We start from the raw sequence: 16,317 nt of genomic DNA, 5'->3' as shown, positions 1-16,317 counted from the left end.
TTATACTGTCAGCCATTGCGGATGAGTCTACAAATGATGAAAACCCATCCATCCATCCATCCATTTTCTTAGCCACTTATCCTCACAAGGGTCACCGGAGTGCTGGAGTCTATCCCGGCTGTCAACGGGCAGGAGGCGGGGCACACCCTGAACTGGTCGCCAGTCAATCGCAGGGCACGTCGAGACAAACAACCGCACTCACAATCGCACCTGGGGGAAATTTAGTGTCCAATTAATGGTGCAAGTTTTTGGGATGTGGGAGGAAACCGGTGTGCCCGGAGAGAACCCAGGCAGGCGGCGCCAGGATCGAAGCCAGGACCTCAGAACTGTGAGTCCAACGCTTTACCAGCTGATCCAGTGTGCCGCCGTGATGAAAAACATGTTGGCAAAAGTGCATTTTCCGTTTTCCAGTTGTTGCATTGTCTCCAATTGTGTGACAATTGTGAGTTTTAGCTGGGCGTTGTTTTATTGGATCCCTTTCTCCAAGACTAACAGACTTCCTCGTTTACGGAAGCACCATCCTGCGAACGACCGAGCTGCGTATTGCGGCCAAAATGAGTCTCGAAAGACCACTTAAGGGCATAATAACTCAGGTTTGGTAAGCGGGCCCTCGGCTATTTTAGCGTTTGCTAACACTGCGGCGCAACTGTGCTGCCTCTTTGTTTGCGAGCCTCGAGGAGACGCCTGAAACGAGCCGGCGGCAGCGGCTTTCGTGAACTTCCGGATGTCCCGCTGGGACGTGCCATCGAGGACCTTCCCCCCTTCTCAAAAGGGGTTTGGAGCGGGGGAGTTGATGGACAGCGGCAAGAGAAGGGGGAACAAAAAAAAAAAAACGCAGACAGAATTAGGCTAGTTCTCAGTGAACCCTCCACCTTGGCACTGCAGCTGGATGCCGTTTATAAACCATCTCGCGCTCGGCATAATCCCAATTTCACACTTGAGCATTTTAACAACCAACCATTGTGGCTGAGGACGTTTTAATGCTGTCAAAATAAACGGACGTTCCTGCTCATAAGACCTCAAACTGACCGCCGATTTATTCAACACCGGAAAAAAACATTTTGACTAGAATGACACAGGTGCACCCCGATATGTGTGCCAATATCCAAGCTGCTTATCCTCACAAAGGTTGCGGGGATGAAGCCTATTCCAGCTAGCTTCGGGCGAAAGGCGGACGGCACCCTGAACCGGTCGCCAGTCGCATATCGCAGGGCGGATAGTAACACGACCACTGAGCGGGGATCGATCCTACGCCGATCAATACCACCTTTCATACAAACGACCCCCATAATTCGTGTATCGGAGCCGTATCAGAACGCAGTCGACCTCCGAGGTATCGAACGCATCTAGAGCTCGCGGCTGAGATAAGAACAAAAGATCTCACGTGTGATTTTTCTGGATGGGAAACGCTAACCAGTTCGTCTCAAGATGCGCGTTTGCTGTTTTTACAGCGATAGGTTAGATTTCCTTCATTTCTGTACATTCAGTATGAATAAATTCATAGATGTCAACGGGTTCCCCTTTTGAATACCCGCTTTGGTGGCTTTCAGGGAATTTTTAAAGCAATTCCTTCAGCGTAGAGATGAAGATCCTATCTCCAACTGTCCTCACTCTCTAAATCCTCTCGAGTCCCCTCACGGACTCCAGAGGCGAAACATCTGCCGGAGCGCATCGACTGCCGTCTTCTGGACAGGAAAGCGTGAAATCCTGTGAAAAGGGAGCCGGTGCGTCTTTGGGAGCGATGTGCGTAACGGCCTCGGAAAGACATCCGCAGTCGGAAGGTTTAGGGGCGTGAGGCGCGGCCATAAATCAGCAGATTCTCGGCGGTATTCGCAGCTGGTCGCGTACGTACGCGTTGTCGACGCTCATCAGCTGTGGCGGCCGCCTGGCTTGGAAGCGGGAAGGGTCTCGACAAAGGATAAGGACCACGTCTTTTTTTTTTTTTTTTTTAGATCGACAGGGCTCTTCCACCCCCTTCCATCGCAGAATCTCCAACAACATCTCTTTCGCCGTTTCTCGCCCACAAATTTTCCAATTGGTTGATTCTTTTGAAACGGAGGCGATAGTCCGCTTGCTTTCGCCGTCTTAGCAAATCTACTAAAGAGTTGTCTTTCTTGTGTTCAATTTCAGGACGAACCGAAAATGCACAATCAGCTTTAATGCTAAACAAAATTTGACCTCTCTTTTGAATACGCACGTACGTGCCTGCAACTCTTTAATTTTCAGTACTTTTTTTCAGTACTCTTGACTGGACTAATGCAATTCCTCCTTGAACTGGAATCAGCATTTCGACGGCTGTCCTCATTGTGTTGTCCACATTTGAACTTGAACTGAAAAACAACTGAGGCTTCAAACGGGATGTTCTCAGAGCAAAGTGGCCGCTGAGCGCCAGCCAGCAGCAGGTTGGACTCAAAACCCTGAAAACCAGTTGAGTAAAAGTCCCCCACCAGCATTGTTATTGCGAAGTACTGGCACTCGCCGATACTGAACACTTAATTTCCTCCGTTTTCCCGGGTGACCTTCTTAATACCGGATCCAGAAAATGTGGGCGTATTTTTCTTTCCCCATTGTTTCGGGTTCAGGAGTGCGTCCATTTTCAGCCTGTACACAGGAAAAAACTTCCCTTTTGAGAATAAATGTTCCAAAATGTCTGTTTTCAGGGCCCCAAATCTTAGTTGTGTTGTAAGTCAAAACCACCGAAGAAATCAGTTTGGTCTTGAATATACCCATCTATTCATTCATGATGAACTTGTTCAGGGTTGCCTATAAGTCGGCCGACCATTCACACTACAGCCGCCATCAGTGACCGAGTTGGAAGTGACTCACGCCGACCCACGCACCAAGTCAGGCGAGTTTATCACAGCGGACAGTAACATGTAAACAACCTCCGCTCAAATGGAGGTACTGTCCACCATTTGTTCATTCGGGGGTTTCAAACCTTTGTCTCACACTCGAAGCGGCCGCATATTCTCCCTCTGCTAGCCTCACATTTTCTCTCTGGTGATGATAACTGGAAAATGGGCCAAAATCCACAGAGAACACACAAAAGAGGTTTCAGGAGCTGAAACCGCAAAAAAAATGAAAAAAGAAAAAAGAAGAAAAAAAAAGGAATACCAGTCTTGCATCTTATTCTTCTTGAATGAAGAGAACAAATAATATTTTAGGACGGGGGTCAGGCGTTTCCTCAGCCTCGGTTTCCCAGAAGGAAAAGTGGACACGTCATGGATATCTGAGGGCTTTGGAGATGAAAGAGATGCAGTCCCCAAATAATAATCCTTTAAAATCCTGCATTATTAAAAGTCCTGGAATACTGTACAGCTGCCCCAGTTTGGTGACAAACACACTGCATCCCTATCCTTTATCCTTCGGACCGTCACTTGAGCAGTCACCACGGGGTTGAACTCCCAGAGTTTTGCTTTCTCTTTTGGCTTTTCCAGACAGCTTTTGCAGTGGGATACGACTTTTATGAACCAAGTTCCGTGTCCCAGCGCTATTTTCAAGGACTAGCCCGAAGAAGGTCGACCGTGCAAAAGAATTTCTGTTGTTAAGTGATGTTTCGGGCTATTATTGTTTGCTCTTTTTCAAGCCACTTTGCCTTGCAATGACTCTTAGCTGGAACTAGATAGCGAGAGGCAGAATTTTGTCTCGAAACCCAAACAAAACAATGTTAACAAGTGTTACGGTACTTTGAGGGGGTGCCATTGTACGTGCCGTCTCAACAGGATCTTCAGGACTAATTAAGGGAAGAAAGTCTGGATTTTATCCGGTCCACGTTTGTCTATTTGTCCAACCGAGTTGCTTATTGATTCTGCTTCTTCCTCATTTCAGATGTGATTTCCTCGTACACCTAAAGTGGTTTCAAAAAGGTTTGAGTTGACCACGGTTGACCCTTTCTGCTCCTACAGGAAACTCCAAAGGTTTTTTTCCCCTCTTTCCTGCCTTTGGCCCACTAACAAGCGCGTGTATTTGCATAAGCTGAGCTATGTTTTATGCCCCAGGCCACAGAAGTAATATTCCCAGGAAGCAAGGTATCTGTTGAGCTTTGACCCTTAACCTCCCCACTCCTATAACACACACACACACACACGTTCACTTTCGGTGCCCGTATCAGATTTTCCCATTTTTTTTGCACGTGACCCTCTTGTTTTGCTCGTCGGCCGTCTCTGAAGAAGCCCGTTTACGCCGATGATGATTTCAGAATGCGTGAAGTGTTGGCACGTTGGCGTTCTCCTGCCAGAGCCGTGCGACTGGGCTAATAGCAGCTGCTGAAGCCGCTTCTCAGAAGAACACATTCACATGTTCCATTAGCAGCCAGTGGCGGATTGAGCGGCTCCAGATGTGCGGCCTGGCACTGGAAAAGCCCGACGGGATAGAACGCAGGACACGGGGGGATGTGTTTGGTGTCTCGGGAGAACGAGAAGCGTCTTCACTGGTGCTTTCAAAGACCTTTTTTTGTGCATCTGTGCTAATCAGGCAACTCTTCTTGGCCAAATCCTCAAGGGTAATGGAAACGCTTGCGTGATGATGTTATGCGTATGACTGCACCGGGTCATACATCACATTTGGGAAGGACGGCAGATGTAAACAGCTTGTAATGGTTGAAGAGTGGACATGCTTTAGTCTCAGATGAATGAATCCGTGTTGGCAAATGTAAATATTTCTATTTTTTGTGCAGCAAAGTCCGCCTCCCATGACAGACTGCTCATAGGACCGTTTGTCAAAGCAGCTGCGCTCTCCGGAGAGAAAAGCTACCGTCAAGCTCTTCAGAGGAAGGTCGTGCACAGCAAGCTTGTCAGATTCTCGCAAGCCTCGGACTTTCCAGACACAATCCTCTCGATACATTTGGAACTTTATTGAGTTTTCATCTTCCGCGCAACAATTGTTGGCTTGCAGTGAGTCAGAGGAAGCGATCCTCACAAAACTGTTTTGAATGCAAAGAGTTGCCCAGAAGTGACTTGGACTTCACAGTTTTTTGTGCGTGGTTTTTTTTTTTTTTTTTTTTAGTATCCATCCATCCACTTCCAACAAAGCCTGTTCTCACGAGGGTCACAGGTGACCCGGGGCCTATCAGCTGACTTTGGCCGAGAGGCCGGGAGTACCGGACTGGTCCACGGCCAGTTGCGAGGGTTCATACGCACAATCACACCCAAGGACGATTTACAGTCTCAAATAAAGCCAGCGTGTACATTTTTGGAAGATCCAGTCAAATCCACGCAGAAAAGATTTAAACTAACAACCTCAGTTATAGTAGGCAGTACTGATCCGTAGTCCACTGTGCCCACTGTCAACATGGAGAAGTGACGTTGAAAATAAATTGGGCGATAGATGGCGCGGGGACGAACGTGCCGAGGAGAGGTTACCGTTGCGTCCTTGCAGGGGGAGTAAATGCAGTTTCTTTTGTTGTTGTACTTTACATTGCGTTCTTCTGTTATTATTCTTGAAACATTTTTTTACTCCGTGGCATTTTGTAGTCTGCATGAGACGCTTTTCCCTTTACTCTTCACTGGTGTCCTTCTGGAAAGCAAAACTCAAAAAGTATCCAAAGAATTTGGATACTTAACTTAGCTGGTGGCACAGTGGAATAACTGGCTTGAGCGTTGGCCTCGCAGTTCTGAGGAGCAGGGTCCAAACCCCGACCATGCCTGTGTGGAGTTTGCATGTTCTCCCCGCGCTCGCTTGAGTTTTCTCCGGGCACTGCGGTTTCCTCCCCCATCGCCCCAAAAAAATGCATTCATTGGAGACTAAATTTGAGGTGTGATTGTGAGTGCGGCTGTTTGTCTCCATGTGCCCCGCGAATGGCTGGCAACCAGTCCAGGGTGTGCCCCACCTCCTGTCCGATGAGGGTTGGGATTGCTTCCGGCGCTCCTGCGAACCTTGTGAGGATAAGTGGCTGAAAAAAGAGATGGACGGACTTTCTACGCTGACTGATGTCCAACTCTGGTCTGGAATATTTTGACCTGAAGTGAACTCTTAGCCACCGGAGAGTGTTAACACTGGCAATGTGCTTCAAACTCGTTCAGTGCCATCGACGGCTTTTGAAGTCAAATTTCCATGGAAACGGGGAAGTCCGGCAGTGAACAAGCAGTTTGTACGTTATCCTAGTAAAAAATTACGAGAATATGCTCAGAATGGTAGTTTAGGTTCAGATTTTACACAGTGATTCTCCCTCAGACCTTGACAGATCTGCACAGACTGATTAATGTTTACAAATGTTGAATTAGCACAACGTGAAGCTCACGCAGGGCCTCGGACCACAATTTGTTGACGGCACGCCCGAGCCTTTAACAAACATATGTTGCAAATATGAGGTAAATATCTTTTCATTACTAGCTAAGGCCCTTCCGTTTATTTACTGTATTTTCGACGTGAGATGATGATAGAGTATACAGCCTTTTACCAAACCTATGATCCAGGTCATAAATGAATAGCATGACCCCAATGAAAAGATCTCGCTGAACATGATTAATATTTGTGGAGTTGTACTTCACATTCTGAAGGCAAGTGGGAAAATGAACATTATAACCACCATTTAGATTTAACAGAAAGCCACTGTCGTGTCCCAGGAAGATTGAGAATAAGTATTTCTCAATCTGACATTGAGATTTTTTTTTCCCCATCGACCGCCGATCCAGAGGTTTCTCCCGTCAGGCGATGCGGTTTCGTCAGAACCATCTCGTCATCTGGGCTTCGTTAACCCTGGTGATGTTCTCCTGTGGTATTCCTTAACGTGGCTCTGATCCGTGCGGTCAACACAACCCTCAAAAAATTGACTCCACGATTAATTCGGAGCTTTTTTGAAGGTGATAAATCTTGGAAATGTTGAGCATTTTTGGATGAAACCATGAAGTCATCTGGTTGTCGACTTGCTCACAGTACACGAGTACTGAATGGGACGCTCCGCGCAAACGTTTAGCTCACATAAAAGGAAGCGAATGGAAGTGCAGTGTTTTCCCGTCACCTGCTTTGTGTCCGATGCCATCTTGTGTTCTGGCGCACACTTTGATCTGAAAAGTCGCTCAATCAGACGAAAGCTATTTAACAGCTGGAAAGTAAACGCACGAAACCACAGTCAGCGAATGCAGCAAGAGCAACAAAAGCCTTTAAGAGACTTGGAGAAACTTTAGATGCGGTTTTGGCAGCCCCGCACTGTATGCGCCAAAAACCCGCACGATTTTGTTTTAAGAGGAGAGTGGGCTGAACCTGAACCTGGGGTGGGGTCGGCTCTGTGTGCGTGGGGCTTGGGGGGGGGGGGGGGTTCGGGTCCCCGCGGCCATTGTCGAGTGGCCAGTTGTCGGGGTGCCTCGGAAGGGGCCGGTGGACTCCCCTGGGTCCCTCGGCCCGGGATGTTTCTTGTCCACTGGGTTGCTCTTGGGCGGATCCCTGGTCCCGGTCCAGTCCTCGATGAATTGGGTGGGGTACTTAGCCCCCCGCGTTAAAGGCACAGCAAGTACAAGACATTTCTGTCAGTCTTTTAGCACGCAGAATGGTCTGAATTCACTTGCATGTGTCCGTAAGCAGACAACCCTGAGATTCTTTCACTGGGTGTGGGACTGCTCACTTATTGCAGCAAATAACTCATGTACAGTATACGTAAGTTGCTTTCGAATTCTCCCCCTCCCACACACATATTCTTGATCTATAGACTTTTATAATTCACTTAATCAGTCCCACCACACTTCTTTTGTATTGCCGGGTTCACGACCTTTGTCCTACATCCTTCTTCTCTTGCCCTCGTTCATGTCCTGTCCTGGGTGAAGCTTAAAAACTCCACGAGAGCACAGTGAAACTGTTCCGGCATGAAAGGGATGACCATTCTCCATTCTGTTTGATCTAACAGCCTGACAGGACACACAAACACATTAAATAAAGGAAGTGAAACTAATATTTGTATTAAAAACATCAAAATCTGGACCAAACCACTACGCATGTAAAGAAAAGATGTCGAAATTCCTCATGACCTCAGTTCAACGAGCATCAAACAACATTTTTTTTTTTTTTTTTTTTTGTGGTATTACAGATTCAGCCTGAACAATGTGTTTTACGAGAAGAACATGAACACATACCGGAAGTTACCTTAAGGTCTACTCAACGCAGTGGGACGTAAACATCACCATCACATGCCGCCGCCGCCGCCGCCCGCTTCGTTCGCCCCGGACGTTGAAGCTCGGCTCGCGGCCTGCCGCCGGAGCTCGTGGCCTGCCTTCGGTGGTGGCGGAGGCCTTTAAGCCTCGTTTTGGCCTCCGGGGCTAACGGCCTCCGCCGCCTGGAACCTTGGCTCGCGGCCGCCGTCGTAGCTCGCTCGTCAGACTCCGCGTCATTCCCGTCCGAAGAACCATCCACGGCTGCCAGCTTGGAGCTCCCGGGGATCTTTGTTTACGCACTGATGCCTCCGAGTAGTCAGACTCCGCGTCTTTCCACCCGAAGGAGCATCCGAATATTCAACATTAATTACAGCCACAGGTTCAAATCAGTATGGAAGTATTCCTCCGTCTTCCCGATCAACCGATACTGCTATTTCTTCATCAGGTGAGGATAAATTCCGAGAAATCAGCGCTGGGCATAAACGGTGTCCCATGTGATAGAGCGTTTGGGACGGCACGTAACACGTCACATATTGTACGCCCACGTAGATCATGTGACTTGCGAAAACAGCAGCGCCCCTGGAAATTCGTAATTGTCGAGAAAAATCTTCTCAAAAACACTCTCAAATGAGAGAGAATTTAACATCACATTGTCAAAATAGCGTACATATTACATGACCTATTGATACACTGTTAATGCAAGCACTGGATTTCCCCTTTAAGGTTCGCAAATGAATAATTTCCTCCCTAATTAAATCCTTGCTGTTACTTATATAATGAGTTGTTGATAATATAAGATAAAAGGGCAATTTTTCCAAGGTAAAATAGGAAAAGGCCAGGAGGCTGGAAGTAATCTTGAGATTATCTAAGAGCGAAGACAGCAAGTTCTTCCCAACTTGGACTCCCCCGGTGAGGTTGTTTTCACTCCCTCCTGATCGTGAAGACAACGTGTCAGCGGGGGAGTGACACCGGTCATTCATGACCTTTGACACACTCTGAAATGAAGCAAGCGGAATGACACCGTCACGGCGTCACGGGATCCTCGGTTTACATAAAACAGCACTCGAAAGTAATCCAAATGCGCGCGGCGCCGTTATGTCACAGTTCACGTGAAGAGTACTACTCGGATGGACAAGTCACATTTGAGCCACGTCTGCTAACGAACCTTTTAGCGGCGACGCGAGAGACAAAGAGGAAGATTCCGCGCATTCTTGCTAGCTTTAGTTACACGCCACTAAATGTTTTCAATGACAGCGTTAAAGGACTTTTGACACCTCGGCGGTTCATCAAACTGAATTACTGCTGTTATCTGCCCTTTTAGCCACCCTTGACTAAAAACATTTCTCTGGTTCAAAAGGTTTTGACCAAGAGGCTGCTTAGACCAAACTGATAGAAAATATTCTTCCAGCACTCGACTTTAAAAAAAAAAAAAAAAAAATTCTTTTTGAGATACAATCTTATGAGATCCAGACCAATGTAGTGCGAATGTTTTGTTTTTTTTTTTAAATCAGAATTTAAATAGAAAATATTGCTCTGTTTTCATTGACCTGTACAAATATTCAAAAAACAAAACAAAAAAACGTGATAAAAACGTGAAAATGTGCATTTTGGAAATGTCCCTGTAATTCCCACAATGCATTTGCTTCACTGTTTTAATACTTTAAATAAGTTAGTTATAGTCCGTGTTGTCATATTTTAGTCACAATGTATTCATAAATCATGTAGGTGGATTGGGAGCGTAATCGATGAGTAAAAAAATATATATATACTGTATATATTTGGAATAAAAAAACTTAATAACAATTAAGCTCGCGCATAGCCAACACCAAGGCATACATTCGAACCTTAAATAGATGGTCATCTTTTTTGCTCATATTGTTGGCATATTTCTAAATTATGTTGTGCCTTGTTACGTTAATAGTTTCCGGAAAACAGAAAAATCCTTCTCATTTTCACCTTGCTACAACGTTAGCATGTTCTGTGGATCCCAGTGTCTTTGACATTATTTTTTACTGTTACTAAGTTCTACGTTATCATCTTTTACAGTCAGAAAATTGATGTAGTTGTAAACACTGCAGTGGATTCTGAGACTTTCTGTTGTAATTTGGAATGATGGAAAGTTTTTGGAAAATTTCCTGCTAACACTCAGCATATAGTTCACATTACATAGACGACATATGTTATAAAGTGTGTCATAAACGTTTGTTCTCAAAAGGTTTGCGTAAATAAATACCATACAGTGAATTGTGAGGCTAATTATGTAAAAGTAAAAAGTTTTGGAAGACAATCCTGATAATCACCCACAGGCTAGCATGTTAGCTCTTAGCATCCCAGGATTTGCAAATCATTGTATTCTGTTTTTATTTACATTTTCCACAAGATCCCGACTTCATTAGAATTGGGGTTTGTATTAATGTGGGCAATTATGAAAATTCAAGAAACATTGGCCTTTTTTTGCTCTTTGCAAAGAGTCACGGTGAAGGTTGACTTTATTTGTAAACCTTGCCGTGGACCGCGAGGATATTTTCCAAAAGTAAAGTAAAAAAAAAAAAAAAAAAAATCTCGAGTGTCGTCATCGATGTGACTGTGGCGAGCTAGCATAGTTAGTGAGTTACGATACTCTAAGTAAACGAAGCAAACTCGAGTGTTTGTTTCTCCTGCAAGACAACTGGAGCCATTATCGGCCACCGCAATGACGCAAGGCTCTTTTCTCATTAAATATTGCCTTCATCCAGGGTAATTTAAGGAAAAAGCCTTCCACCATCTCTTTCTGCCTTTTTTCTATGGGATCATTCTTTGTGGTTTTGAGGTTAGAGAGTGTTACAGACGTTGAGGCCCACACTTTTGGCTCCCTCCGCCCGTTTCCCCCCACTTTCCTCACCATGTTGCCCCTCTTTTTCCCTTCATTTCCTTTGTCAGGACTCGGTGTTCGCGTTTGCTTAAGCAAAAGCTTTTGGCAAAGAGGAAGTTTAAAGGGGGAAAGCCGAGGCGCAAGGACCCTAGCGGAGCTGTTCCTCTAAAGGGGACCTGACCCAGTTCTTGGAGAGAGTGCGGTCCACGGGCAAGGTCCGCTGGAAGACCTCACACGCATTGAACCCGATGAACTGAACACAAAGACTCGCGCTAGCGCAACGACGCACGTGCGCTAGCATTGTCGATTTCCCTACAACTCGTCACGAGTCACTGTGATTGGTCCAGAACGTTCTTGAGCCTTTAACATGAAAGAGATGAGCAGATACCGCATGAAAAGAAGCTTTGCGTGACAGATAAGGAACTAACATACTCGAAAGAAAACATTTATGGACACTCGCTGTGCGTGTGGGAGAGCCGTTAGAGGAGGCCTCTGTTGATAACGGCGATAGATGATTCTTTCACGTTGTGGACGGAACCAAGGAAGTGAGAGAAGATGGAGAGAATTGTTTACGGGGTTTTCCAGCAAACCCCTTTCGGACGTGAGTCACCGTCGCTGGGAATGGGAGTTGGAGGGAGAACGAGACAATGATTCCGTGGTTGGCGATGAATCATTAAGAGGAGGAATTTCTCGCTCTTTGTTGTGGATGTCGTACAAACACACAGAAGCAACCTGCTCTGACTGCAGCGCAAACGCAAATATGGAATAGAATCGCGCATTATTGGGGTTCTCACAGCATGACAAGAAGTGGAAGAGCCTCACGTTCTAGTCACACGTTGTTATTCAACTCGTCTCCATCTTTCATTTGATTGAAATGTTATTATTTATGAGGGGGAAAACCCTCGGAGATGCAACATCGCAATGGCGGCGGCGTCCCACACAACAAAAGATACACAAGACCAGGGGTGTCAAACTCATTTTTGTCGCGGGCCACGTTGTACTGAGCGTTTTCCTCAGAGGGCCGTTATGATTGTGAAACCATAAAAATGTTTCATTGGCTCATCTGTCTATCTATACAGTTTTGGAATCAGAAATCAAGGGTAACGGGTTTTTCAACTGTTGCTGACACAAAATTGCTTGCAATAGCTCAAGGTCATCATTTACAATATGGCAATTGGAAATTTTGGTACAGATTTGAACAAAAATAAATAAATCACAGAAGTTGATGAACATAAATTGCCGACGCGGGCCACATAAAATCATGCCGCGGGCCGGATCTGGCCACCGGGCCTTGAGTTTGACACCTGTGCACTAGACAGAGCAATCGAGAATTACAAGAAGAAGAAAAAATAATCATCCAGTCACACGGACAATAACAAAGAAAAACATTCATAAGCTCACTCTCAACCAAACGTAAAATGAAAAGGAGAAATAATTTTAAAATAATTTCTAGAGATCGAGCGCTTGTAAGTGACAGCTGCAAATATTAGATTCCGTACGTACACACCCTGGACTTAATGACATAAACACGCCTAATCCAACATTGAAAATTCCGCCTTATCGGCAACAACTTCACCGGAATTGAGCAAGGCACAGATCTGTGCTAAGTAGGGTGGAACCATAATTTCGGACGGTGACCGATTGCTCCCTTCTATCGCAGCAGCAAGTGTAACTCACGAAAGAGAGAAACGACTGAGTTTGCGGAAAATCACGTTTCATAATCTTGCCAATGCAAAACGCAAGATGTCTCATTTTCTAATTACGTCCAAATTCGGTGCTGGCACTGACGCAGTTATTAACGTGCGTCAGCACATGCGGGTTGTTTCGTAAATTCAATCAATTTAAACATAGTAATATTGCGTTATGTGTCACGTGGAAAAAAAAAACCCAGAAAATGTTAAGGCCATTAAATCATAGTTGGGAGTTTGGAACCGCCTCTACAAAATATGTACTGTATACTTTGGAGGTCTTTTGGGGGTCTCATCTGTCCATTAGGTTTAATTTACAGCCCAACTTTGTGAAAAACGCCCTCCTCTCCAAACATCTGCGCCACTTAACGCGGAGCCCGACGGGTTTGATTGACAGCCCGTCGCCGCCACAATTCAGCGGCGTGTCACATTTAGCATTCGCAGAGCAGGAAAAGGTCAGGAGGGAACTTGTAACCGTGCAAAGTGGCGAAAAAGTCAGGAAACGAGAAACTTGATCCATTTTGTGTGTGTGTTCGTGTGTCTGAAACAATATCTACCCCGACAATTGCAACGTTTAAGGAGGATTTCTTTTTCTTTCTTTAAATCATAAACACTAACGTTGCGAGAAAATACACTAAAGCCTCGATTCTCGAACGTCCCCGTTTTCGAACGAAAATTTCGAGATTTTTTTTGCTTTTGTTTTCGAACGAAAATCGGTACTCGAACGCACCCGACAAAACCCGGAAATAGCATATTGCGGGCGGCCAGACCAGCTGTCCCGCGACGCGCTTTGTTGTGAATTCCCACGACCCCGAAAAAACCCGGAAATAACAACGTGCGCGGCGCAAGTGGCTGACCCACTTACGACGCGTTTTGTTATTGTCTATTCGACCGCACCCCGAAAAAACCCAAAAATAACATCGCGCGCGGCTCAAGCAGGGGACCCACCCATGATGCGTTTTGTTATTGTAAATTCGAACGCCCCCCCCCCCCCAAGAAAATCCCCCAAAAATGACATAACGGGTGCGGCGCAACCAGCGCACTTGTGTTCTTGTGTATAACGCAGCCTCTGCACACAGACGTGTCCCGGTAGAGACTGTTGTTTTTCTTCTTACGGAGGACGACCGTATGAACCCCCAATCATGGTTCCAAAGAAGGCACGTTGCTTGTTTAAAGTTATTCTGCACTTTTGTCAATAAAATAACTTTACAAGACCGGAGGCCGAGTTGCTACAGATACGGCACTCCCAGCCTAGCGTACTCTACTAGTAAAGCATACATTTTAAACAAAAAATAAATATATTTCTTAAATTATCTTATCATATAGAGTATTTCAACTATATATATATTTGTACTGCGCTGCTTATTATCAGAAAAAGCTAAAAAAATGCTTTAAAAAGCCACATTTTTGTAGGCTTGGAATGCATTATTTCTTTTTCCATTCATTGTAATGGGAAACATCGATTTAGTTTTCGAACAAATCAATTCTCGAACCGTTTTCTGGAAGGGATTGTGGTCGAGAACCGAGGCATCACCGTACAGTATTACGACTTTCTCTATTTATCTTGAAATGGGGGGGGGGGAAATGTCGGGCGTATTACAACTCAAGAAAAACTACAGTAATTAAAATACAGGTGCATGGCAGGGGGCGGTCGAGTACCGATTTTCAAAACAGAAGCAAATAAATCTTGAAATGTTCGATTTGTTCGAAAACGGGGACGTTCGAGAACCGAGGCTTTACTGTATTACAGGATTAAACTTGCAGTTTGTTGAGGAAAAGAAAAATAGGGTAGTGGGGCGAAAAAAAATCTAAATCATCATCAATCAGCAAAATGTTAACACGGTTGGCAAAGAGAATGACTTCATCGATTACGGCCCAAAATGCGACTTCTTGTTTGGACACGTGCGCAGGCTGCAGCTTTATTTAGCGCTTTATGAAGTTATGAAGTCATGCGGCCAGGTGTTGCAGAGGAGGGATGAGCTAACTTTGTATACTGTAGTACCTCGATAATTACAGTTATTTTGAGAACATTGCTTCGAAAGCTACGTGTACCTTTTTACAAGCCCGACAGGAAAGACTCGTAAAATGATGTGTTTATACAAATATGGCAGCAGATACACAACCGTGTGTGCTTAGGTGTGTGTGTGTCTGACAAGCTGAGTCTTCTTCTTCTTGTTTGGATGCGTGCAGTGTGGCTGTTGACGTCTCGGAATGCGTATGAGCAACGCGCCTCCGCGTGCCGCTTCAAAGAGACGGACGGACGGACGGGGACGGGCGGACGTAGAAAGTGTGACGCGCCTGCCGGCATCGCCTCACCTCCACGACAGTCTGGTTTTGCTGTCTGATGAGAGGCGATGAGGCATAAAATGCGGTACAGACACATTCGCTGATGGCAGCTTCTGGATAAAAGGCAATAGGCTGACTCAGAAAAAGTTTGCACACCCCTGATCAAGGTGTGGCACGGGGCCTTTTAAAGTGGCCTTGATTTAACCCCGAATAAAGCTCATCTGTTTATGTCGGCTAGTCCTGATTTCTGAGAGCAGAAGCATGAAAGGACGGAATCTGCCAGACACCATCTGCCAGATGAAACCGAGATAATCTTTTGGCCATAATTCGAATATCATTCTCTGTCTTCATTCCAACGCAGTGTTTTTTCAGGTGCAGCCGCGGCAGCGAGCTAGCGTCGCACTAGTGACTCGCTTTCGTCCGCGTGCTCAATTGTTATTTGCTGTGCCTAATTCCAGTCGTGCCGTTATTGTGTGCGCTAACTCTTTCTTGTTTCCTCTTTCATCTGTCAACAGTAGGTAGAGCACAACCTCGGTTTTCGACCGCAATCCAATCCAGAAGGCAGTTCGAGAATCGATTTGTTCCAAAACCGAATCGATATTTCCCACGTCTGCGTACAGAGGCTGCGTTATACACAATAACAACGTGGATCAGCTGGTCGGGCCGCACGCGTTATGTTATTTCCGGGTTTTTTTGCGGTGTGTTGGAATTTATAACAACACGCGTCGTGGGCCAGCTGCTCGGACCGCGCGCCTTATTTGATTCCCGTCTTTTTTCGCGATGCGTTCAAATTTGCAATAACAACGCGCGTCGTAGTTCAGCTATTCGCGCTGCGCGCGTTATATTATATCCGGGTTCTTTTGCGGTGCGTTCGAATTTATAATAACAAAGCGCGTCGTGGGTCAGCCGTTCGGGCCGGGCGCGCTGTGTTATTTCCGAGTTTTGTCGCAGGCGTTCGAGTATCGATTTTCGTTCGAAAACAGAAGCAAAAAAAAATCTCGAAATGTTCGTTCGAAAACAGATTTCTTCGAGAACCGAGTATTCACTGTATGTGTCTTGATTTTGTGTTTCTACTTTGGTTTTTGTATTTTTGTTGTTCCTGTGACTCACACTACCTAGCTTAGATTTCCGTTGATTGTTCGGCTTTTTGTTCATTTTTCGTCCCCTCATGTCGAGCAAGCACTTAGTGCTATACTCACGTCCTACGTGCTCTTATTTTTATTACATAGTGTGTTCTGCACAATCGGTCACGGGCCAGTTTTTTTTGGATCCCTGTTCATAACTTACCCACTTCTGGCATCCAAAAATTATGCCTGCCATCACCAAATGAACGTCACAGTGAAGCATTTTATTTGGGGTTAATCAGAAGTTGATTCATCTGCAAAAGATTCAATCGACAAAAGGTTTACCT

Source organism: Syngnathoides biaculeatus, chromosome 9 (assembly GCF_019802595.1).
Source record: "Syngnathoides biaculeatus isolate LvHL_M chromosome 9, ASM1980259v1, whole genome shotgun sequence".
NCBI classification, from domain to species: Eukaryota; Metazoa; Chordata; class Actinopteri; order Syngnathiformes; family Syngnathidae; genus Syngnathoides; species Syngnathoides biaculeatus.
This window is presented reverse-complemented; position numbering follows the sequence as displayed.